At 39.9% G+C, this 26,745-nt stretch overlaps 1 protein-coding gene across 13 annotated transcripts in view; it reads right to left on the bottom strand.

Moving 5' to 3' along the window:
- Positions 1-26,745, bottom strand: part of LOC122561107 (heparan sulfate glucosamine 3-O-sulfotransferase 1-like) — a 142,516-nt gene that overhangs the window by 104,390 nt on the left and 11,381 nt on the right. The window contains exons 3-4 of one of the 13 annotated variants that reach the window (XR_006314902.1): positions 26,283-26,338; positions 23,656-23,995 (exon numbers count right to left, since the gene is read on the bottom strand). The exons of 9 other annotated variants lie outside the window; for them this stretch is intronic. The gene's annotated coding sequence lies outside the window, so the exon portion shown is untranslated. Of the gene's footprint in view, positions 1-23,655; positions 23,996-26,282; positions 26,339-26,745 lie in introns of those variants that run through there. 3 more of the 13 variants (XR_006314904.1, XR_006314901.1, XR_006314905.1) reach the window with 3 other exon arrangements.

The following is a 26,745-nucleotide window of genomic DNA, read 5'->3' as shown; positions in this document are numbered from 1 at the left end:
CTTGGACAGATTTTTTGTCAGTAAAATCATGCTTATGGGGAATGTTGAGTTGGGAATTCAGTCAAATCAAATCAATCATGATCTAAATGAAAGGTGGAGCAGGATAGAGGGACTGAATGGCTACTCCTCTTATTAATTCTTTTGTGCTCAGTAACCTGGCCAGAACTCTTCCAAGCATAATGGGCAATACTTGTGTTCTGATGTGCATTAACATCTGAAAAATACATTTCCTGTCATGATCCTATTTCCTGAAGATTGCATATACCACCCTAACATATAGGTATCCATGTGCTGAGTGCTGTAACTGGCTATTTGAGACTGATTACCTTACTTTTTCCATGTTCAGCTGACAAAATATTTGGCATCGTATTTCATATATACACTGAAATTGTAATAAACACACTACCTCTCAAGTCCTAGCTTCTATCTCTAAATATTTCTCAAAAGTTCCTTTATGAAGGACTTGGCCTCCAACAGATGTCATGGTGCCAGGAGTGTGTAGTGGCACAGAGCAATAGAATTCCCAGCAGCTTTTGAAATCATCAATTGGGATGATCCAAAGCCTATGAAGCATGTTGAAATTTGTGGAAGAAATGATAGATTTGTTTGCTTAATGGGAGTCACATGTATTCAATACCGTCAAGCGCAAAGCAGAGTTTGTAATCTACCTGAAGCAGTATATACATGCAACAATAATATATACCAATAATACTGCCAAAGCCTTGAGATTAAGAAGTTAGAAAGGTATGCTTGAAAATCCATCTGTAATATCCATCAGGCAAAGATTCAGAAACATTGCAGTATTACAACAGACTGCATGATATGTTATCATTTACAGTCAGGACATGGTCTCCCTTGGCAGTATTCTCAGATAAGCTCAAGAATAGGCAGGTGGCTTTTAAGGATTGGCATTAGTCCTTTACTGGCAGCTATTTACGGGCAAATAATTTTGAAAAAAGTGCCCTCGAGTGTGCAGGCAAGGACAGCTGTAACATTACAACAAGTCTTCTGGGAACTTGTTGGGAATTTATTGCTAGTTCCCATAGGCCATTATGAAAAAGGACATGATGCACAATTCACTAAGCACAAGAGTACATCATAACAGCACGTCAAACTCACTGTGCACTCATACAGTTATATCAATAACAATAAGTATTTAACATGGTAAGAATTGCAGTCAGTTCTTTTTATGCAAAATTGAAGAGAAAATTGGTTTGTAGATGACAAAGGAAAAGTGCCTCATTTGGTGCCAAAAACACAGCTGGGCAAATATAGCTTGCAGTACCTAACATTTAAATTGCCAGTATGCAGACCAATCAACCATGGCCTCCCATCACTTTCAGAATCAAATTTTTTATTGCTCTCTGTTTGAAGCTAAAATGTATTGCTATTTTAAATTCCAAATTCATAGCCACTCAGTGCTTTTAAGTCCTTATGCATATTCAGACAAATCCAAAATCTCTGATTAATCTGGGAAAACAATACTATTATGTGGCACCATGAGTAACGTGGTTTTTTTTGGAAAGATTTAATTGATTTACAACATGGCAAGACATAAAACTATTGCCCACTGACCTAAATCCAAAACTTGGTTGGCAAAAAACAAACCTTGAGACCCAAAAGGGTGTTCAGGGGTAATCCTAACCTTAATTAAAAGAAATGGGGCAGTAGTTTCTGTTGAATTCCATAGTTTTCTTTTCCAACACGATAAGCCTGAAATGAGCCGAAATAGCACATATTATCAATTAATTCAAAATGCAATTTGAATTTTCACTATTTTTGGAGCTAGTTTAAAACATTGTGTGTTAGAAGTTAGCCCTAGTCATCCAACCAGTAATTCTCCAGATTGAGTTAAGTAACTTTGCAAATCACACTATTTGTGGTGACTCTTGGACAAAGCTTTTTACTTTTGGCCCTGGGTCACAGAAATGAATAGTTGTCAAGTTTGTTTTTAAATGAAAGAAACTGAATACTATACCATCACATAGCCAATAAATGATTGTGAATTTTTAAAATTTTTAAAAAGCATTTTTAAATGGAGTTACTCACAGGAGGTGGATTAGACACAAAACAAACGTTTTAAGTCAGTAAAGTTGGATTCCTCAAAGTGCTAACTATTTGCAAAGTGAAACATCTGGGTGTCTACCTGCACCCAACATTGGTGCCCTATCCTTTGTTGTACATGAAGAGGCAATCTGCCAGGATGGGTATTGGAATTATCTCAATTGCAAGTAGAAGAATGTAAGCTCCTGTAACCGATCTGCCTCCTTTAGAACGGACTACTGAGGCAGACCAACTTGTCATTCCTTATCAGTACATTATAACTTGAACTACTGAAAACCCGTCTGTTTCAGTAATTGTCCCTCTATTGAAGATGCCAAATGATGCTGGTCAACTAGAAGTTCAATTGTTTATATTAATGGATGACATTGACATTAGAATCAATGTGGGCAGATGGTCCTCAGTCCTGTGTAGGCAGCCTCCAATACCTGTGCAGTGAGAAACCCAGGAATTTGATGTCAGGTTGGAGACCTCAACTTCATCCTCTCCTATTCTAGTTTTTCCTGAACTGGGTTTGAAAGTAAATCAACTGCACCTTTGGATAAATAGTGAGGAAATAGTTAAGATAGTTGCCTGCTTAACCAAGACTTGTTTAAACTCTGTATCCTGGATTTCCCAGCCAGGGTACATTATTTCTTGCGCTGTCAGTAACCTCATCAAGACTACTGAGGTTAGTGCACAGCAGGAAGAGCTTTTATCAGTGAAATTGGCAGGCTGGTAAGGCTCTGATCAATTACACTAAAGAGCTGCAACCATATGGCCATCAGAAGATTGCAGTTCAAAGCATTTCTTCTCATGGGGCATGCTATCATTGCTTCACAGACAATTGGCATCTTATTGGCAGGTACTTCACACACCTTCAGTTATACGTCCCTGCTGCCAGACTTTAGCACTGCATGGGAGCAGCTCTGCTGAGTGTTAAGAAAAGAAGCTGCGTTACCACAAGCTGCTTAGCACTAGCTTCCTTCTTCTCAGCCCTATGCCCTTTGATGAGGCAGTGGGGTCTGATTGACTTTGAGGTGCATCTCAAACTAGGTGAGACCCCCCCACACAGGACTTACAGGTGCAAGATCAGATCTTGTTTCATATCCGAGCACCAGTGCCCCAGGAGGCCCACACAGCCTCCTGGAACAAGTGCTCCTTGTTCCAGTCAACAAGGTGCCTAGAGGAGCTGACCCCCAAACCTAGAGTCCCCATCTCTCAGTCAATTGGCAAAATGTTGCAAACATTTGGAATGACTTGTGTGGTGAATAAGAGAGAATATTATTTGTGGAATGTGACTGAGGCATTAGTACTCGAGCACAATAGACTGAGAATGAGTGTTCCCTGCCTAAGTGGGAATGTGAGGGAAATGAGTGGCATCTTGCACTGTCCATGAGAATGGCAGACATGTCAAAGTATATGAGGGCTGATAACTGAAAGTGCTACTGCATTATTGCAGCCCCGCACAGAACTCACATCCTCTTGGTGCACTGGCTCTTGGTGAGAAGGGAAATACCACTCTACTCACTTCCTCAGCCACTTGCACACTTGGTTGGACACTCCTCTCCATTTCGTATATGCTGAAACCTCAAAGATCCAAGTATTGGCAAACTGTACTCTGGTCCCTTTAATTAGATATCCTTCCTTTTACAGAATGGATGTAGCATCCCACCCACCCTCTCTGATAATTATTTCATCTTGGAAACAGCCAAGCACACAAACTAATGATTTGGGATACTGACCCATTGTTCTGAAAGGGATCAAGGTGAGAAGATAGTATTTGCCAGTAATAGTGCTCCTGGTAATCCTGCTCCTTGTATTCCAAGGGTTCTAAACTTCCATGCAAGCATTAGCCATTCTATCGCACTAAACTCTATCTCTATGAAGGGTGTAATTGTAGTGTTCTAAAACATATTATAGACATGAATCATAATAAATAGATTTAATTTACTTAGGAAAGTCAGTTTACTTATTAATAGGCTCTCCTCATAATTCAAAAACCTATTAATTTTTAAAAGCACCATCAGTCTGGGTTTAGTGGATTACGGTTAACTATAACCTCTGTTATCTGATGGCTATCAGATGCTTGTTTTTCCCTATGTCCAACATTGCAGTGCGCTCACTTTGGAGAGGGAATACGGGCAAGTTGCTGTCAGGATGATGGGGGCTTTGGGATCTGTGCACAAGAAGTGGACAATCCAATTGCATCAGTGGAATGGATTGCAACTTCCTCCTATTAATTAATTTCGCTCAATGGACATAAATTAGGCTGATTAAAAAAACGCAACTTTCTCTATAATTCATTAGGCAAAACCATTTGAGTCATTTTGTGGTGACAAAATGCCAGTTAATCATAAAAAGTTCGAAAATATATTTCAAAAATATATAAATATTTATTATCCATTCGCATGTGAATGGTATTACTGGGCCAACAAATCATGTTTAACACTGCACTATAAAAGTATGCAGAATTTGACAGTTGGATGTTATAGGACACTAAATCACCAGCCCCAGTTTTTAGGGAAAGCATAATTCATAACTTATTCAAGTCAAGATACCTTTATGTCTAATAAATTTTGCAAATGCCACTGTTCTAAATTCAAAGCCCAAAGTCTTATTTTAGCCCTACCTGCCTATAAATAGTTCAGCCCAGGGTTAAAATGGCAGTCATTTCTTACTCAACTCATTCTCCCCAAGTATCTGCTGTAGTTAAGAGGAGAATTCATTGATACTCAAATGTCAGTATTCAAAGTGAAACATGCCCTGAAGCAACCTTAACTTCGAATCCTGGCTGTGACATCTAGTACCAAAAGCTACCATGGAAGACTAATAACAGACAGGTTCCTGGAACATAAATGGTCAGGCAATGTATTTTAAGTTAATTTTTCCAAGATTTCATTTTGATCAGAGGGGAGAGGAGTGTCTTTCAACATCCCACAAGGAATATTTGGGGCTATGGGTCTTGGTTTCCAATTACCAATGCCATGGTGACCTCAGTGCTTCCATCCAATCCCCACTGGCCTGCATTACTCACTTCGACAGGGACTACTTCATTGGGCATCTATGATCAGTCATGATTTCCTGCTACAACTCCCTGGCTAGTGAGTGGGGGAATGGAGGGTACCTTTTGTTAGAAATGAAATGAGCCCAAATAAAGTGACAAAAGACCTAGGCCTCAGTCTAGAATCATCAAGTACGCACCTTTTCTGCTCACACCCCACACAGCACACTACCATTCATGATTAGTTGCTCAGTGATTAGCACTGTTGTCTCACAGAACCAGGTACCCAAGTCCGATTCCCGCCTTGGGCAAATGTGTGGAGTTTTCATGCTCTCTGTGTGTCTTCATGGATTTCTGCAGGGTTCATTAGTTTCTTCCCACAGTTCAAAGATGTGCAGGTTAGGTGGATTGGTCATGCTAAATTGCCCATAGTGTTCAGCAATGTGCAAGTTGGGGTGGATTGGCCATGCTAAATTGTCATAGTATCCAGCACTTGCAGGTTGGGATAGATTGGCTATGCTAAGTTGTCCATAGAGTCCAGCATTGTGCAAATTGGGCTGGATTTGCAATGCTAAATTGTCCCATTGTGTCCAGGCATGTGCAGATTAGGTAGATTAGCCATGGGAAAAATACAGAGTTATGGCGATAGGGTGGGGGACTAAGTCTGGGTGGATGCCCTTTCAGAGGGTCGGTTCTGACTCAATGGACTGAATGATCTCTTGCAGCACTTTAGGGATTCTATGATTAAATTCGTATCCATTGTTGCATTATGGACAGACCTAATTGATACAACGAAGTGAAATAATAACTGGGAGGTGTTTAAAGCAAACAAAAATCCCAATGAACAGCTAATGTAGTCTGTTGTAATTTAATTAAACTTTTGTTTCAGCCAATTTATTTAGCATTAGCTTCTAATGCCATATGAGTAGTTTCCAATGTTCCAGAAGACCAGCAAAGTAATTAGGATATCAAGTGTTCCTATAATTGTGACGTGCACATATAAAGTTAAACCTCCATTTCCAATTTTATACCCAGTCTGAAAGAGGCAAATACATAAAATAAGTATGGTGAACCTCAGGTTAAACCACCATCAGTCATCTCAGTCTCATGAGAGAGTGGTCCAATGGTCCAGTAGGACTATACTTACTTTACCTTTACCCTATAGCACCAAGTTTATAGGGTTTTGATATCAAGTTGTTCATTGCCCACTAGTTGACCTGAGAAGGTAATAATTAGCCTTTCCTGTGAACTACTGGTATTTATTTAATGCCACTTAACAGTTTGGTTGGCCACTTTCAGAGGATAATTAAAATTCAAGCACATTGGCATATAATTGTCACAAAGACCAGATCCAGTTTCTTCTAGGGTCCCTTCCCTCAGCGACATCAATGAAATAGTTGAGTTGAGTTTTCATGGTATTCCAACAGCTTCAAGCTCCCTTTGCTAATATAGTTGTTTTCTTTCCAACTTATACCATACCAAGGTTCATTTTGCACAGACTAGAAAAAGAAAAACGTTGCATTTAATAACCCAAACTTCCTCAGAAGCATTACTAAATAATGAGGCACTAAAATTGAGATATTAGGTCAGATGACCAAAAGCTTAGTCAAAAACATAATCTTTGAAGGAACGGAGGGAGGAAGGGTTAAATACAAGGTCTTGTAGAGTTTAATGTTGGAGACTGCGGTAAGCTCCACTTAGTCTGACAATATCATGTGGTCTTGGTGGGTAAAAGAGGAGTCTAACTCAAGATCCTGATGGAGATATATGAGTCATAATTGTCTACTGATAGTCTTGGTAATTATATGAAACTTTCTTAACTGGTTTCACACTCAGGAGACAGTATAGATCGGTTCATGGTTGGTGAGACCATTTCTCAAGTCAAAAACTGCAGAAATTATCCCTAAAAGTATAATCTGCATCATCACTTCCAGAAATATAATTTTGGTTTGTGATTGATAAGCTCTTATCACTGTTTAGTAATAATCAATTGATATATTTGTCTTTTGCTGCACTAAGGATTGTCTAAAGTGTCATTAATTTATGAAAAGAGTAGAAAGGATTGGGTCCAGTAGCCTATGGAAGGGAATGTAGCAGCCTGCCCCTCTTCCATGATTACAATTGTGCTTGGGTTTCCATGGAGAGAATGCATGCGGTACAAGACAGTCATAATTCGTAGGAACCAAAGGGGCTGGAGTGCATCAGCCCTGGTAATGATACTTTCATTTAATATGGTTCCCTTGTCATTTTGTAAGTTTCCATTAACAATCTGATTTTGTATTACAGTGGCATATTCGGGGTTAGTTAAGCTGTGCATTGCTTTAATGGTCAAGTGGATAGAAAAATGGATTCATGGCAGCACTCTACTTCAACCATAAGCTGGCAGTGATTGGTTTCTCAAAATACTCAACACATATCCACATCTCTCCCAATATTCTTAGTTACGATGTTTGACTTACTGATGTGACTTGTACCTGTTCACTATCATGCAATGAACTACATCTAGTTTAAGACATAAACCTCTTCTCACTAAGACTCACTTGTGATTTTTCTCTCCCATTGTAACCATATAGACCCTTAGGCCCAGTTAAAGAAAATGAATAGTGGAAGTAAACTACCCTAATGACAAGCCAGTAATGAGTGACATCATGATACATGCAGCAGAGAGGAATAGGGAATGTATTTCAGAGCTTGTGGCCATCTATAGTACAGCAATTAAAACTGAAAATGATCTTGAAGCTCAGGTGAATAAGTGCATATAATGAAGAGTGTTACAGAGGTAGAGTGGGGCAAGGATAAGAATTCTAAAATCAAGATGTTACTTGATTGTGAGCCTGTGCATGTCAACAGGTACAGAAGTGACAGATGAATGGGAGTGTGACATAAGGTATGGACAGCAATGCTTTTGGACAATCTCAAGCTTACAATGAGGTTGACCAGACAGGAGTGCATTGGAATAGTCAGTGGTCCTGAGGTATTGAAGGAGTGAATGGTGGTTTGGCAGCAGATGAGCAATGGTCGGGTAGAGTCAAGGGATGTTACAGATGTAGAAATAGGCAGTGTTAATGATGGTGCACACAGCATTCTGTTTTATATACCTCTATTTGTTCAGCCTTCAGGTAAAGGCATAGATTGACTAAATATCTAGGTGATGTATACCTAACTATTCTGACAGAATTGCCACTGGCAATAAAGTCCATTCTGATTGATTGTGATTTTAAATGTGAATATATATTAGGAACATCAAATACATGATTAAAGGAAATCACCACAGGACATCTGGTCAGTGCAGATGTTGGAAAATATTGTATGAGCATGCCAAATGAGCTGCTGCTTGAATAAGGGTTGCTGCTACCATCCTCTTCAAGTGAAGACATCTAATGTGGTAATAGAAAACCTCCTTACTGGTTCAACTAGAAGATAAAATTTATTGTGTGTTAGCAGCTAGTTGCAGGTTACATAGATATGATAAACAGATTTGTTACACAGATTTTGAGGGGGACCAGATATTAGGTCTCTCTCCTTCAAGATCCTAAGCTGTTCTGTCCATTTGACATCATCACTGTGAGTGGTGTTTACCACACTCCTCAGTATTAACCCTTTCAGACCCCTATATGCAGTCAGACCATACTTATTTGGGCAAGAGAATCAATCATCAGCCTTCCTGTCCAGAATTTTGACCTTCATGTACTTAAATTTTTTATTGGTCTTGCTCCCTGCCCTACAAATTTCATGCAGAATACAGTCCTATTTCGGTGGCATTTTTTATGTTTCTATTCCCATCATGTCACCTTCAGCTATCCAGGCACATATGCTTTGAAATTCTCTTCTCAACCTCTCTGCCTGTCCACTCTCCTCCATTAATATCCAATGTTGAAATCTACCATTTTGGTTATGCTTTTAGTCACCCAATCTACTATTTGCTTTGCTTTGGTATCCATTTGTGCCTCATGACAGTTGTATGAAGCACCTTGGCATGTATGTATCTTCTCAATGACTTGCATAAATGCTTGCTGCAGCTTTAAATATATCATGGGGTGTCACTGGCAACCTTCTATCTGTGTAAGATGATGGATAGGCAGCAGATCCAAACCTTTATGGAAGGAGGAGCATCATAGGGTACATTTCTGCTGTTGGCTGAAGAAATTGGCTGATGTGAGTGAAAGATTCTGTCACAAATACCAAATGAGATGATTATCAGATGACTTTGTGGATTGCTGTGTTGGCACCTGTTACTAAATTGCTGTAGTTACTGATGGTGGTGGTGGTGCAGAGGCAATGCACCATTTTCCTCATATCAGCTATTAGTTCTCGCACTTCGGAGACAATGTTCAGGGTCTTCATGTCATGCTTGCAAGTGTCCTCATGGTGGCGTTTTGAGCATCCTACTAGTCAGGCTATTAACTATTGAAAATATCCTTAAATATGCAGTCTTCCATCCTGTGAGCATACTCAAACCAGCAAGACAGCCTCTGCTTGATAAGCACCAACATACTTGTGAGATTTGTCTTTGAGAAGATGCAGCTGTCATGATGTTGTTTTATGAGATACCCAGAATGTCCCTGTAAATTACAAGGATGCACATTTCAAGTGCTGAGCCTCCACTTTGGTGAGAAGGGTCAGCTGACGTTATTCTGTGCAGTTTTGAGGGTTGGCCAAAAGTGGTAAATTCTTTCCATATGTCTCTATCGGGATCTACGCCAAAAGATTGATTGTTCATTATGGTGCACCCAAGGTAGCAGAATTTGCTAACCACTTTCTGCAGGGTATTATTTAGTCTATTCAGATAAGAATAGTCGTTATGGACCATACCAAACCCTCTCCAAACAGGTCAAGGACATAGCCTAGATCCTAACCATTTCTTATATTAAAGGCAAGTGCCTGGTGTTGCATTCTGGATGGAATTTGATTGGTTAAACTATCAGACTTGAAGAAAAACACACTTTATTCATACACTATAGTTAAAATACAGACAAAATAAAAAAGGAAAAGAATTGGCTTAAGTGGAACTCTATTGAAATACTTAAAATAATCAACTACTCATTAACTGTTCCAAGATAATAACATCCCATAAGCACACCCTTGGCAAAAGCAAATCAAATTTAGTAACATAGATTGTCTCACAGTCATTTCTACCAGCAGGAAGAGAACCTAAGCTTTTAGCTGTAACAAAGAGATGGAAAGAGAGAGATGTAGCAGCTTTCACAACAACTACTGAAAGCTACACTAAAAATTCCAGTTCCTTGGGAACTTGACCACACCCATTCATGCTGTTTCTATTGTTCCACCTTCGGAAAAAAAAACAAGGCCTCACAAGCTGTTTTATTTATTGGCTCAAAGAAGACTGCTCATTATCTCTGTCTCACCTCTTTTCATACAAAAAAACCAGGACAGAATACATCTCTTAAAGCCACAGTATCGTCACAATATATTTGTGGAGTTATTTGACTACCCTTACATTCCTGTTTGCTGTAACCAATCAAATTCTGGAATATAAAAAGAAAAATGAACTGTATACTTTAAAGAAATCTTCCAAAAGGTAACCACACCATGGCCCTTTACTAACCATTTCAAATGATCATGCTTAGTTCATTATAGTTGCATTGCATTCATTAAGGAACTTTATTGGTTGCTCATTAGACATGCATTTTAGGTTGCTAATGATGCTCTCAGTTACTGTCTGTAAGAGACAATAGTGCCAGACAGCAGATCAATTGTGTTCAGCATGAAGCTGCTGAATTTGTGAAGTCCCCTGTTCAGTCAGTTCCCCTTAAAAAAACACACTTTCTTCTCTATGAATTACAGTAGACAATGATCCATAGCCCACGGCGGAAAATGCAATAAAACTGACCAAAACTCTTATAATTTATTCATGCAGCTAATAACAATCCAGAGGCAGTGCAGACACAGTGGACCAAATGACTTCCTTCTGCACATCTGATTCTGTGATCCTCAACCATACCTTCCCCGACCTGCAACATCTACCACCTGGAAAGATAAAGGCAGCAGCTAGATGGGAATATAGTTACCTCCACTTCTCCTTCAATTTAAACACCAACCTGTCATGGAAATATATCAACCATCTGACACTGCCACTGGATCAATATCCTGAGATGTCTAACCACACCATAAGATTAGCTTCACCACATGGACTGAGCAGTTCAAGAAGCCACACCATCACTTTCTCAAGTAGAACTAATCATAGAATCCCTACCATGTGGAAACAGGACATTCAGCCCAACCAACTCTCTGAAGAGCATCCTACCCAGATTTACCCCCCCAACAACCCTGCATCTCCCATGGCTAAACCACTCAACCTACATATCCCTGGACACTACAAGCAATTCAGCATTTGAACAATAAATGCTGGCCTGACTAATGATGCCCAGATTCGAACAGTGTGGTGCTGGAAAAGCACAGCCGGTCAGGCAGCATCTGAGGTGCAGGAGAATCAACGTTTTGAGCATAAACTCTTCATCAGGAATTTGAGCTTATGCTCGAAATATCAACTCTCCTGCTCCACAGATGCTGCCTGACTGGCTGTGCTCTTACAGCACCATACTCTTCAATTCTGATCTCCAGCATCTGCAGTGCTCAATTTCTCCCTCATGATGCCCAGAACTCGGGAATAAAATTTTTGATCATCATCTAAATTCCAGAATGAAATTATTGTCTTTGTGTCTCAGATATTCCTTCAACCTGATGCAGTTGATCAAAAGAACTGATCTAATAGAAAACTAATGGTTAACTCCAAACTTGAAAAATCACCTGAATTCAATGGTTTCTCTTTCACTTGTCTTTTAGCACTAATCTACATATGATTTACATATAATAAGCAGCAGCCTTCTTAACACCTGCACAGTGACTAGCACCAATACTGTTTTATAAGCAAAGAGGTGTCAGGGTAAAGCTCCAGGTTCCAAACAAACTGTAGTTTTGAATCCCACAAACCCTTCCAACAAAATATTCTGTGAATTAACTTCATGACCTTTTTTTGAGACAAGGATAATACAAAATATATTGCTAGAAATGTTTGGCAATGCATGTCTGGAGTTTTAAGGATACATTGTATGTTCTTCTCGGTGAAGAATATTAATGCTGGGGAATGGAACACTTTTGCCACCCAGTGTCAGCAATAAGCACAACCAGTTATCCTGCAAAGTTCCTTTTCCTCGATCTTTAAATGACTCCTTCAAACTGTGGCAGGGCAGAGTTTCACACTGACAACAGCAGCCATCCCTTTGATCTCCTACATGAAGTGCAAACTCTCTAACAGTGAATGCCAGCTTTGATCTACGGACTTGCACCAATTAGAGATTAGATTGACACTGCTCATGCTCATTATGTCCAAGATCCACCAAAAGGAAAACCATTTCATATTCAGGAAAATTCAAACTCAGACAGGTACAGAAAGTCTTGTTTCTAATCCATTGCACCCATCAAACTACCAAGCATTAGGGAGGCATAGATTTTATGCTTTGTGCTTCTGTCATGAAGGCTAACACACGATGAGCAGAACTTCGTAAAAGCTGCTGGTATATTTGTTAAGTCATTTTGTGCTTTAATTCATCATAAAATTGCCTTTCTTCCGAGTCGAGCATTAAACCGGCTGTATTCAATCACAGGCCCTTTATAAATCATTGTAGTCATTCAGTGCTATGCCCTAAACCTCATCAATGTCACCCTGAATCCCTGCAGTGACCGGTTTGCAGTATTAAACCCAGAATGTGAATGAATGGAATTGGATGCCCCAGAAATTTCTTCTTCTTAGCCTAGATTTCCAATCAGGATTGATGACATTCAGCCTTAGTAGAAGGCCTTTTAAGAAATGGTCTCCTTACATTAATCAAATGGAGGTTAGCAGATTATGGATCAAGCACCGGCTGATATTAATGGAGATGCCTGCAGGCTTAGCCATTGCTTCCTTTAACAAAAAGGACCTGGTAAAAGATGTGATGATTGAGGGGTGAGGGCTGTTGTGGGAAAGGTTGGGATAATAGAAATTACAAAAAGTGTTTTGGATTTATTAGGATTTCAGATTTGTGTTTGGGTATTCAAAAATAGTTGCAATGTGTTTAATCTGAAGCATTATGCTGAAGAAAATGGTAACTGATTCAAATTCATTTTAAAACTGAACTGTTAACATAAGAAAAACAAACAAACAGTCTTTCAACACAAGGTGGAATTATAATAGAGCTTTTTTCCACTATTATTGCAGGGTGAGTTTGTTCTAAAGTTTTTGTGTTTGCAATCCACAGACTCTCAATTTGTACATTTTCCAAGCAGAAATTTGCATTGAATAAAACTTCTTCAAAAGTTTATAACACTCTGAATTTCCCAGGCTGTCATACCTTACATTAATAATTAGATCTATGCATAGAATGCTGATATATTTAAAACAAACTTAACTAACAAATATCGAACAACTTAATTCCATGTTGTGCACCTTGTGAAAGCATGAATTATTTAAAGAAAAGGAAGGAATTTCGAGGGCTAGACCAAAGGAGCAATGAAGAGTGCAGATTTTTGAACTAGGATGTCTTGGACTGGGGAGAAATCCTGATACCAAGAGAATAATGGATGAAAAGTCAAATGGTGGAACAGGGGAATGAAGGAAAAACAAAGGAAAAAAAATCATGCTTAGGACGTGTGCGTGGGGAATGTTTTATAAGGGTCTGAAAAGAGTTCATGCTGTGGAGTGCCTTATGCACCATCCACTATGATGATGTCAAATGGCCTTGTGGGTGAACAGGTTAGGATCTTGCAGGAGTGAGACGTTCCATCTGGATTCCTTCTCATACTCTCTGTACAATGTCCTTCACAACAGTACAAAAGTATACCTAGATGCTATCATGAAATAAACTCCATCTTGTTTAAACCAATAGCTTCTTTCCTGGTATGGTGGTGTGGTAAACATTTGGAAGTTTATCGAGCCGAGTTTTTTATTGTTCCTTTTTAAGTCACTCGTGATACATGGGTGTCACTGGCTGGCCACCATTTATTGCCCATTGCTAGTTGCCCTTGAGAAAGTGGTGGTGAGCTACCATCTCGAATTGCTGCAGTCCACCTGCTGTAGTTTGACTGATAATGCCATTAGAGTGGGAATTCTAGGATTTTGACCCAGTGACTTTGAAGAAACAGCACAATAGTTCCAAATCAGGATGGTAAGTAGCTTGGAAGGGTGGTGGTGTTCCCATGTATCTATTGCCCTTGTCCTTCTAGATGGAAGTGGTCATAGGTCAGGAAGATTCTGTCTAAGAAGCTTTGGTGAATTTTTGGCAGGCATCTTGTAAATGGTAAACATTACTCCTACTGAGCATTGGTGTTGGAGGGAATGGATGTTGGTGGGCATGGTCCCATTCAAGTGGGCTGCTTTGTCCTGAACAGCGTCAAGTTCCTTGAGTGTTTTTAGAGCTGCGTCCATCCAGGGAAGTGGGAGTATTTCATCACACTCCTGACTTGTGCTTTATAGATGTTGGACAGGATTTGGGGAGTCACAAGGTGAGTTACTTGATGCAGTATTCCTACCTTTAAGCTGTTGTTGTAGCCACTGTGTTTATATTGCTAGTCCAGTTGAGTTTTTGATCAATGGTAACACCCCAGATGGTGATAATGGGGGAGTTATGGTAATGTCATTGAATGTGAAGGGGCAGTGATTAGATGCTCTCTTGTTGGAGATGGCCATTACCTAGAATTTGTTGGTATGAATGTTACTTGCCACTTTCAGCCCGAGTAGCAGCAGTAAATCCATCTTATAGTGAATAGCAATCCAGACAACCCAAGCTATATCAAGAGCAATGGTATGGATTATCTTTAAACGCAGTGGTAAGAGGGCTGGTGCAGATTTAAAAAGATGAAGGGGGTATTGACTTTCAATTTTCTGAGCCACAGGGCTAGCAGTATAAATATGCAACAACAAAATGATATTAACTGGCTCAAAGGTAGAAGACAGAGGGTGATGGTGGAGGGTTGTTTTTCAGGCCTGTGACCAGTTGAGTGCCACAAGGATCGGTGCTGGGTCCTCTACTTTTTGTCATTTACACAAATGATTTGGATGCGGGCATAAGAGGTACAGTTAGTAAGTTTGCAGATGACACCAAAATTGGAGGTGTAGTGGACAGCGAAGAGGTTTGGTATGCTTTCCTTTATTGGTCAGAGTATTGAGTACAGGAGTTGGGAGGTCATGTTGCGGCTGTACAGGACATTGGTTAGGCCATTGTTGGAATATTGTGTACAATTCTGGTCTCCTTCCTATCAGAAAGATATTGTGAAACTTGAAAGAGTTCAGCAAAGATTTACAAGGATGTTGCAATGGTTGGAGGATTTGAGTTATAGGAAGAGGCTGGACAGGCTGTGGCTGTTTTTCCTGGAGCGTTGGAGGTTGGAGGTGACCTTGGAGAGGTTTACAAAATTATGAGGGGTATGGATAGGGTAAATCGGCAAAGTCTTTTCCCTGCAGTCAGGGAGTCCAGAACTAGAGGGCATAGGTTTAGGGCAGAGGGAAAAGATACAAAAGAGACCTACGGGGCAACTTTTTCACACAGAGAGTGGTACGTGTATGGAATGAGCACAATTGCAACATTTAAGAGGCATTTGGATGGGTATGTGAATAGGAAGGGTTTGGAGAGATATGGGTCAGGTGCTGGCAGGTGGGTCTAGATTTGGTTGGGATATCTGGTCAGCATGGACGGGTTGGACCGAAGAGTCTGTTTCCATGCTGTACATCTCTATGACTCTATGTATTAAAAGGCTACATGAAAATAGATAACAAATAAATGACAGTAAAGTATTGCATGACTATGCTATTTTTACCTGAAGCATATATATCAATATATGAAGATAATGGTCATATATATACACATCACTATATGCAAATAGTTCTTAATTGTTCCATCGACTTCTCAGCATTTTACCACTCTGTGGTGAAAACAGAAAACTGCAACCAAATGGAAACTGAGTCAGTGTTTTGCTTATTTTAGCATCTAGCTTCAAACAATGTGGTCCCATCCCCTGCAAGTCTTCAGAAATAATCAATAAGATTTGAAACTGTTCATAACCAGTACTTTACAATCAGGATTTTTAGAATGGCAGTGTTTTTGTTCCCAGCCACCAAAGAGAGTCAGCAGCATGGTTCCTACTGCCCTAGAGTTATTAGATGGGACTTTTGCCCTCCAAGGCTGTATGTAGTCCTCAGAGTCCAGATCCTGGAGGTCCAGGTGGGCATGGAGAGCTCAGAGGGAAGCGAATGCCCTCAGGAACCAGACCTTGTGGAGGAGGCACCCCAACAGAAAAGAGGCTTTTGATGGATGTGCCCTCACTCTGACATTTTTCGCCTGAAACCTGAACATAATGCTTTTCAAGCTTCCTCCTGTCCCTGAAACTTCTCACCAACCTGATAATTGGAACTGGGCAGGAAGTGGCCCAGTTTAAACAACATTAATTGGTTGTTTAATGGTCTCAGTTGATGTAATTGAGTTGGGAAGAAGGGGCTGACCAACATTGGAGTCAGGAGGCCCAAATTCAAGTCCCACCTGCTCAAGAGGTGTATGCAGCATCTAATAGGATCTCTTGTGGTGCAGTGGTAGTGTCCCTACTTCTGGACTAAAATGCCTGGGTTCAAGTGCCACTTGCTCTAGAGGAGCGTCGTAACATGTCTGCACAGGTTGATTAATAATATCTAAAATTGTGAAGAAGTCAGGATAGGCATTTTCTGGGAAGAAAGAGAAAGCTATTGGAGGAGTTTTAGGCTTCCCCCTTTAACCTGTAAACTCTTCAGCTGGGGAACATAAAATTCTTGCCCATGTTTCATTTAATGCTCAGTCTAAGCTGAAGCTGATGTGAGATATTGAGGGAGTTTACAGAAAAAAAAAACTTGGACTACAGCATTTTCCCATTTGGTGGTCAGTGTTCAGTAATTTTTCATAAAAACCACAAGTTGGATTTGTTTCCCTATAGCCAGGCTATATAAAACCAGCACATAATGAAAGATTCATAAAGTATTTACCAGGGTACTGAAGGGATGCATGCTGATACCTTTGGCAACAGTTATCACAGAAAAGAAAAAAAAGAGAATGCGAACACAAATATTAGAGGTCAGAGCGGGAGTGAAAAAGACCACTAAACATGCACAGCTTGCTTTCTCATGCAAGTACTCTCTCAGCATCTGATCAGACTATTTCCCATCCTATGCAGGTTGTGGAGAGGATGGAGTTTAACCTACCCAAGTGCGTAGATTTGGTTACTCTGGTACATAAAAAAAATAAACACAGCCTGCCTCCCAGATGGCCACTTTAGATTTGAATAGAGGCCAGGTAGGAATATGATGGGAAACCAACTTGTTCTCAGGAAGATGTTTGTTTACTTTATGCTACAATGAGGCTCAGAATTTACCGCCTTTGTAAATTTAACCTGGCAAACAAACAGAGGCAAGAATAGCTGGATCCAAGGGCTACTTATCCCCTTTTCAATTCACTCTTGAATTCAATTTGCCTATTTTACCAATTTGCTTTAATTGGATACATCCATTCTAATTTCATCCAGCACTGGCTCTTCCAATAATCTACAGTCTCTCCTTCCCCTCTCCAACCCCACCTTGAGACATTACTAATCTTTCCCTCACACTTTCAATTTCTGAAACATTTCCAATTTACCCCTTTCTGATTGCCCTGGTCTTCTCCTTCCAAAGGTCCTTCCAATCTCCCCCATTACTGACCCTCCACCAAGACATTTGATCCCACTTTCCCCTCCATTCAGCAGCTATGGACTGGTATTATAGACCTGTTCTCTCAATAGTCAGCTCCTCAACCCATCTGGCTATGGCCGGAAAACACAGTCAAAAATATAAAGCAAGTCACGCCATAAATTCAGTTAGATGCAAGGGAAACTTGTTTTCCAGGTCTCAAAACATCCTACTTACTTCCAAGCTAATTTTGTTGCACTGAAAATTCATCCAGTTCCACATTACATTCCCACAGTCAACGGTCACTGTACTAATTGGTAGTATATTCCACAATTCAGTAAGTCGAAGTGTGAAGAAGTTAAGGGGATGGGAAAGCCTGGGGAGTACTTTTGTTCAAACCACTACTTCATTTTATAAACAGAATTATCAATCCATGGAATTTCATGCTTTTTTAAAAAAGGTCTTTTCAGTTTTCCTTGCATGCCACACAATTGCAGGAATGAGGAATATTCCAGATGGTTCTAAGCAAAATATAATTCAGATTGATCCCAGATATTCTGTGAAGCCACCAAATTCTGGGAAATTTCACCACAGAACCAGAAATCCTATAATAGCAGCCTGCCTTCCAGAAATTGGCTTGGAATTAGTATTCATTGTTTCTCAGAGGTTCTTCTGGATTCTTGGGGATTTTTCCATTCTATGATTGCCTAGGGCAGATAGAAAGGTGACAAGGAGGTTTTCCGGCTTGAGCATGCTAGTAAGGAAGTTAGATTAGTTTAGATTCCCTACAGTATGGAAACAGGCCATTTGGCCCAGCAAGTCCACACCAACACTCTGAAGAGTAACCTACCCAGCCCCATTCCTCTACCGTATATTTACTCCTGACGAATGGAGTAAATATGGGCAATTTAGCATGACCAATTCACCTGACCTGCACATCTTTAGATTGTGGGAGGAAACCAGAACACCCAGAAGATACCCATGCAGACATGGGGAGAATGTGCAAACTCCACACAAACAGTCGCCTGAGGCAGGAATCAAACCCAGGTCCCTGGCACTATGAGGCAGCGTTGCTAACCACCGAGCCACTGTGCCGCCCTTTAGAAGGTAGTCTAAACTTTCGCTCTAGAACTTTTAAAATGTTCTAAATGTTATTGACAAATTTCTGTCTGACATTATATTATTTTTTTCTATGAAGGACCAGAATTTCTACAAAAAGTATTTCAAACTAAAAAGTACCTCAAATGAAAAAGTACCAGCCCTGTTTATTTCAGGCTTAAAATTTGGCCTACAATTTCTTTGTTTAGCTGTGTCCTTCTGACCTGGTTTTGCATGAGTTCTCCAGTAGCAATTTCCTTCATTAACTTTAAAACTTGGATCACATCCATTCTATTTCACAATGAGCTTTTATGAGCACTTATCATAACTCAGTGATCTCAAGCCTGTAATGGCTTTGATACTTTCTTTTGAATCCTTCCATTGTAAATTTTTGCCAATACAATGACTTTGATTTATACACAGCACATCACATACAAGGCTAATCTTGATTTTCAAATTTTGACAGTCATCATATGGAACAGAGTAGACACTTTCTTCAGCAAATTAATGCACTGCTAGGATTGTCACTGACCAGTGATCAAACACAGGTTGGCTTTATTGCTTTCCCAACCCTACAAGACAGTCTAGTGTGCTGTTTAAATGAAAACTTCAGCACATCAGGATTTAGCATGGAGCATTTCAATTTTATACCTATATTTATCCATTGAATTACCAATAAAATAGATTCAAATGTTTGTTTTCCAATATCTCTTGCTATATCTGAATTGGACCATCCAAGGCATGGAAACACTGAGCCCTCACTTTATCAATTTATTTTTGTGCACATGTGGTCTGTCACTAGTTTGCAGTACAACACTGCATCTTGTAATGTGTCTTCATTGAACTGGCTATAAGATGGATGGCTCTAGTGAGTGCCTCATGGTAGAGGTCATACGATTACTGTAAACCAGGAGGTACATTAGTTCTCTATTGCATCTCTAACCTAACCATTCCCCCTTTCCATACAAAATATTACTTGCATCATTCACATTGTGATTTACCAAAGGTAGTCACTGTTTACATCACTGTTCTAATACGTTAACATTTTGTTATCGTCAGTTTCTCACATGATTTAAACATAATGTGCATAAAGCATGGTGATCCCATAATGATCTACGTGTATGTTATCACTGGATATTCATCTCAGTGATACTCCTTCTTTGATCAGTGTTGTTTCCATGTTGTGTTGTTGTGGTACCTGTTGTTGTTTCATTTTTGTTGATAGGTGCCTTTGACCTTTGGGACTAATTATTGATCTGTGCAAAGGTTTGTATGATCCTGATCAGCTATTGGTAGGTGAGGAACAGCTTCTCTGGTTGTGCAAAAGAGTCTGCAGTTGTAATGGTATATCTAATTGTTCACTTCCACTGAGCATGATCAAGGTGACAACTGGTCTATGCAGGTACCAAATTGCCAGTTTGGCTGACTCTTGATGAAAATGTATCATGACTGACTCTCCAATGCTTAGCTCTGGCAATGATTTGGCAGTCATGCCAAAATGGAATTTGGCATTCTGCCATTTGATGTTGATTTTGTCATCCATGCTTGTTTGTACTTCTGACTCCAATACCTTTTTGATACTCTTATTAGTCTTTATACTAGACCACTTTCAAAGCCTTTAGTAAATGTGTTTCTCCATTCAAGAAATGCATTGCATATGTCTGTGCTGGAATTTTTTGATTTCTTTATGATTTCTTTGACAATTTTCATTGCCACCTCATTTCTTCCCTTTGACTGAGGATCATGATAAAATGATGTGTGGTGTTGAATTTTCCAATCCTTTATGAACCAGTTAAATCTGAGTGGGCCAATGTCCCTTGAGTGCCTGGAACACCATCACAAGTGAAGTGTGCTTTTAGGCATGCTGCTATCTCACCACTAGTTATTGAAGCTATCTGGTCTACTTCCCCTCAGTCAGAATAGTGATCTACCATGATAAAATAATCGGTTCCTGTGACAATCAAAAGCTTTTACCAGTCTGTCTGGGATGACTTGTGTCATCACAGCTACTCTCTATCTTGCTTAGCTTTCTATTCTTCCAAGCATTGACTTGCTTGACGTTTTCCTTGATTTTATTGTTCCTGTTTAGCCAGTGGAACACTGTTCATGACTTCCTCAGATTTGAGTCAATTCATTGGCTGCTTGCATCAATGTGCCTCAGCATCTCTCCTCTTAACTCTTTCAGTTTAGTGGCTCTACTTCCTTTGCACACTGTCCCGTCTTGAGCTGTCAATTCATTTCTGTGTGTCCAGTACATCCCTGTGACTACAGGACTGTCCTTGTTGCTTTCAAGCTATTCTTTTATAGAATCCCTACAGTGTGAAAACAGACCCTTTGGCCCAATAAGTCCACACCGACCCTCTGAAGAGTAACCCACTCAGCCCCATTCCCCCACCTTATTGCTCTACACTTACCCCTGACTAATGCACTTAACCTACACATCCCTGAATACTATGGGCAATTTAGCATGGCCAATTTGCTTAACCTGTGCATCTTTGGATTGCAGGAGGAAACCAGAGCACCCAGGGGAAACTCCATGCAGACACAGGGAGAATATGCAAAATCCACACAGACATTCGTCCAAGGCTGCAATTGAACCCAGGTCCCTGACGCTGTGAGGCAGCAATGTTAACCATTGTGCCACCACTCTGCAAGTTGGAAAGTTGTTTGCTTGATTTGAGCAATGCGCTTGTCTGTTAGACTCAATGTCTCTGCTGGGTTAAAAATTACCAGAGAATATCAATCTGGTGCTTCAAGTTGTATGGAAGATTTCACTCTATTGCTGCATCCTCTTCTGTCTTCATAGGGAGTGCTGCACTTGACAACAATGCATATTCTCAACAATATATATTTGTTTACTCTGCTTACATGCCACATTCACATGGTATCTCTATAATTGGCATAACTTTCTATGGAGAGAAAGTGAGGACTGCAGATGCTGGAGATCAGAGCTGCAAATGTGTTGCTGGAACAGTATAGCAGGTCAGGCAGCATCCAAGGAACAGGAGAATCGACGTTTCGGGCACAAGCCCTACTTCAGGAATAACTTTCTATGGAGATGGTTGAAGCAGATGATAGAGTCTTAAGAAAAAGTATTTGAATTGAATTGTCTTGCGGTCAGGCTTAGCTATCACTTTGTCTCTTACAAGTATTTCAGACTGTAGGCCTGTGACCAGTGGAGTGCCACAAGGATCAATGCTGGGCCTTCTATTTTTTGTCATTTACATAAATGATTTGGATGCGAGCATAAGAGGTATCGTTAGTAAGTTTGCAGACGACACCAAAATTGGAGGTGTAGTGGACAGCGAAGAGGGTTACCTCAGATTACAACATGATCTTGACCAGATGGGCCAATGGGCTGAGAAGTGACAGATGGAGTTTAATTCAGAAAAATGCGAGGTACTGCATTTTGGAAAAGCAAATCTTAGCAGGACTTATACACTTATTGGTAAGGTCCTAGGGAGTGTTGCTGACAAAGAGACCTTGGAGTGCAGGTTCATAGCTCCTTGAAAGTGGAGTCGCAGGTAGATAGAATAATGAAGAAGGCGTTTGGTATGCTCTCCTTTATTGGTCAGAGTATTGAGTACAGGAGTTGGGAGGTCATGTTGCGGCTGTACAGGATATTGGTTAGGCCACTGTTGGAATATTGTGTGCAATTCTGGTCTCATTCCTATCAGAAAGATTTTGGGAAATTTGAAAGGTTCAGAAAAGATTTATAAGGATGTTGCCAGGGTTGGAGGATCTGAGCTACAGGGAGAGGCTGAACAGGCTGGGGCTGTTTTTCCTGGAGCGTCGGAGGCTGAGGGGTGACCTTATAGAGGTTTACAACATTATGAGAGGCATGGATAGGATAAATAGGCAAAATCTCTTCCCTGGTGTTGGGGAGTCCAGAACCTAGAGGGTATAGGTTTAGGGTGAGAGGGGAAAGATATAAAAGAGACCTAAGGGGCAACTTTTTCATGCAGAGGGTGGTACGTGTATGGAATGAGCTGCCAGAGGATGTGGTGGAGGCTGGTACAATTGCAACATTTAAGAGGCATTTGGATGGGTATATGAATAGGAAGGGTTTGGAGGGATATGGGCCAGGTGCTGGCAGGTGGGACTAGATTGGGTTGGGATATCTGGTCGGCATGGGCGGGTTGGACCGAAGGGTCTGTTTCCATGCTGTACATCTCTATGACTCTCTGACTTTAAGTAGGTAGTGAAGAAAATGATCACAAGCAAAGACAATGACCCAATTATCTTTCATTGGCTGTGTGGTCTAATTCTACTTACATTAATGACTTGGATGCAAATGCAACCAACTAGTTATCCTTGTTGCAGTTGCAGGTTTTGTCAGGTGCACCTCACTGGCATCCTAGGGCTGGGTGATTTAATCACTTTTGTTGCAACATTTCAGCATTGGCATTGTAATCATTAGTTGCTTGATTTTAGGGAATGTTATGTCTTGTTCTGTTCCTCAGTGCTACTGCATATCCTTGGTAATGAGTTGGCCTAATGGTAATGTTCCAACAACAAATTGCGTAAAAATTTGCTAAGTGATTGACAAGTTCAATGGATCTTTTTACATTTGTCGAGTGCTGCATCAGTGCTGCAGCTCTCAACCTTTCAGGTTCTGGGTGAAGACATTTTGCTATCGATGCATAACCTACGGACTTGGTATCAGGCATCATTAGTTGCAACTTTTTTTAGTTCCCCTCAGGTTCATCTGGTGAGCTGTCTAGCTGTCCCACTAGATTTGATTATCATCAGCAATAATGTCTTTATGTATCTTACAAACATTTTTGTTAGTTTCCAAAAGAAACCTGTATTTGCATATTTCAATCAAGAGTGCAAGAAGAAAAGGCTTCAGCAAAATGTGTCTTTATTCAATGGTCAGGTTCTACACTACTCAGTGACCATATCCACAAACCAGCTGATCATTCAATTCAGGTGGATCACTAACTGTTTCACATTGTCTGCATCGATGCTCCTCTAGAGCCATGGAAATGACAAATAGCATGCATGCCACCTTCTGCATCTCCCAAGTGGTGTCCAGAATGTAGGTTGAAAGCAATTGCTTTCATTCAGCTTCATTTGCCAGTAGCATCCTTCATGTACAGGTTAGTGAAGACTTTTGCATCTGTAAGTCGTGGCAAAATTCCTTTGATTATTGGTATGTAGTAATGAGATCTCTTCAGAAATTTACATTCAGATTTCCTGGTTATTCCATTGTTACCACACTGCTAACAGACAACTTATTGGTGGACACAAATCTTTATCAATCCAAACCATAAAGTAAAAGGATAACTCAGGAAAGTGTAGGACCCATTAACGACCACAGTGGTAATCTGTGTTCTTTGTTATGTGTATAGAAGTCACAGAGAAGAACTGTGATATACTTAAACAAGTTAAGTATTTCTTAAAGAAATTAATTTAATAATTTACTTAAGTTAAATAAGACAGAGAGGCGGTTCTCATTAGCTGAGGGGCAGAAGGCAGAGATTGAAGGCTGAGGGTTTGTGTGTGTCTGGAAGCCTGTGTACAGAGGGGTTCTGAAGTGATCAGTATTGGCTCCATGTTCTCTGTGGTATTTATAAATGATTTAAACTTGAATGTAGGAGGGTTGATCAGTAAAGTCATGAATGGTACAAAATTGATGGGATGGTAAATACTGAGGAGGATAGCCTTAGATTACAGGACAATGTAAATGAGCTGATCAGTTGTAAATAGAATTAAATCTAGATAAATACAAGGTGATGCACTAGGGCAGGTCAAACAAGGCAAGGACCCTGGAGGATCAGAGGGAGCTAGGTGCACATGAACACTGTCTATTAAGGTAGTAGGACAAATTGATAAACTGGCATATGGGATACTTACCTTAATTAGCTGAAGCATAGAGATTAAGAGCAGGGTGGTTAAGCTGGAACCCGTATAAACATTGGTGAGGCCACAGCTAGAGTTCTGGAACATGAGAAGTAGGCCATTTGACCCCTTAAACCTGTTCCGCTATTCAATAAGATTGTGGCTGATCTGTGGCAAGACTACATATGCCTGTCTTGGGCCCATATCCTTTGATACCCTTAATTATTGAAAAGTTGTCAACCTCAGACTTAAATTTAACAGTTGAATTATCATTGACCCACTTAAGGAAGAGAGTTCCAAACCTGCACTGCTCTTTGCATGTGGAAGTGCTTTCTGACATCTCTCCTGAATGGCCTGGCCTTAATTCTTAGACTATGCCTCCAGGTTCTAGAATCTTCAAGTGGAAATAGTTTATCTTTATCTATCCTGTCTTTCCTTGTTAATATCCTGAAGACATTGATTAGATCACCCCTTAATCGTCTAAATTCTAAGACCTAATTTGTCTAATGTCTCCACATAAATTAACCCCTGAAGTCCAGGTGTCATCCTTGGAAACTTCTAATGAGCTTCCTCCAGGGCCTAAACATTGTTCCAAAGATGTGGCTCCCAAATTTCCTGATGGTATTCCAAGTCGTGTGTAACCTGGGTTTTTGCAGAACTGCAGCATAATGCCTGAATCCCTATACTCCATCCCTTAGATATGAAAGCCAGCATTCCATTAGCCTTCTTGACCATATTTTGAACTTATCTGTGACATTTTAAAGAGTTATTCACCTGAACCCCCAAATCTCATTGGATATCCACTTTTATTTAACTCTTGTGCCTTTTAAAAAAGACATTGTTTTATCCTTTTCCAGTCTGAAATAGATAATTTCACAATTTCTTATATTATAATTCATCTTCCATAGCTTTGCCCATTCACCTAATCAATCAATATCCTGATGTAATTTTATGCTGTCATCAACACTGTCTACAACGTTGCCCAATTTTGTGTTGTCAGAAAATTTGCATATTTGGCTTTTTATGCCATTATTCAAGACATTAATGCATATTATGAATAATTGAGGGACCAGCACAGATCCCTGTGGGACACGACTAGTCATCTTGATCCATTAATTCGTGCAGCCCTGGAATCCACATCTTCAGAGTATAGTAATTGTACTGGGCAAGGTGCAGAGGACATTTATCAGGATGTTGCCTGTGTTTGGACAGTTTTGATTATGAAGAGACATTGGACAGATTGGGATGGTTTTCCTTGGAGCAAAGATTGGACAGGGTATATGATTAAGATGTATAAAATTATGAAGGGGCATAGACAGGAAGGAACTTTCCCTTTGGTGGAGGGATCAATGATCATGGAGCATAAATTTAAGATAAGGAACAGATGCTTTCGAGGGAATATGAGGAAAAATATTTTATCCAGTGGATTATGAGAATCTGACATTCACTGCCTGTGAAAGTGGTAACGACAGAAACCCCCATAACATTTACGAAGTATTTACAATGCCAAAATTAAAAGACTATGGTTAAAGTGTTGGAAAATTGGATTAGAATACATAAGTCGCTGTTTTTGACATACAAGTACCAATGTAAAAAGGAATATTTATTTGTTTCTACCTTTTCCCATTCATCAAACCACTATCCTCAGGAAAGACCATAAATATTAGTTGTATCTGTAAAATATAATAAGTTTATCATTACAATGATAAAAAAAATGTATTTTTCTTCTTCTTGGCTGACCTTTTCTGGATTGTGAGTCTGTGATAAAATTGATAAAATCTGTTCTATATGCAATGATCTATATAATTTGATAGCACTTTCTTTTGACACTACATCCTTTATTTTATATCTACAGTTTTCTATAAAAAAGATAATAGGAATATTTGGCTAGTAATTAGCAAGACATTAGCTCAGTCCTTTGCATGACTGACCTTGCCAATCTAATGAATTGGATTCTGACTGCTTTAACTCCAGCATAGACAATTTCACAGCATATTAGAAGCATTCTGGAAGAAGCCCTGAAATAATTTTACTGTGGCTGGAGCTTTCCTTGCACCTTGACTAAATGGCAGAGAAGAAT

The sequence above is a fragment of the Chiloscyllium plagiosum genome, chromosome 22 (assembly GCF_004010195.1).
Source record: "Chiloscyllium plagiosum isolate BGI_BamShark_2017 chromosome 22, ASM401019v2, whole genome shotgun sequence".
Taxonomy (NCBI): Eukaryota; Metazoa; Chordata; class Chondrichthyes; order Orectolobiformes; family Hemiscylliidae; genus Chiloscyllium; species Chiloscyllium plagiosum.
The sequence above is the reverse complement of the archived record's forward strand: the minus strand, read 5'-3'. Positions and strand labels throughout refer to the sequence as shown.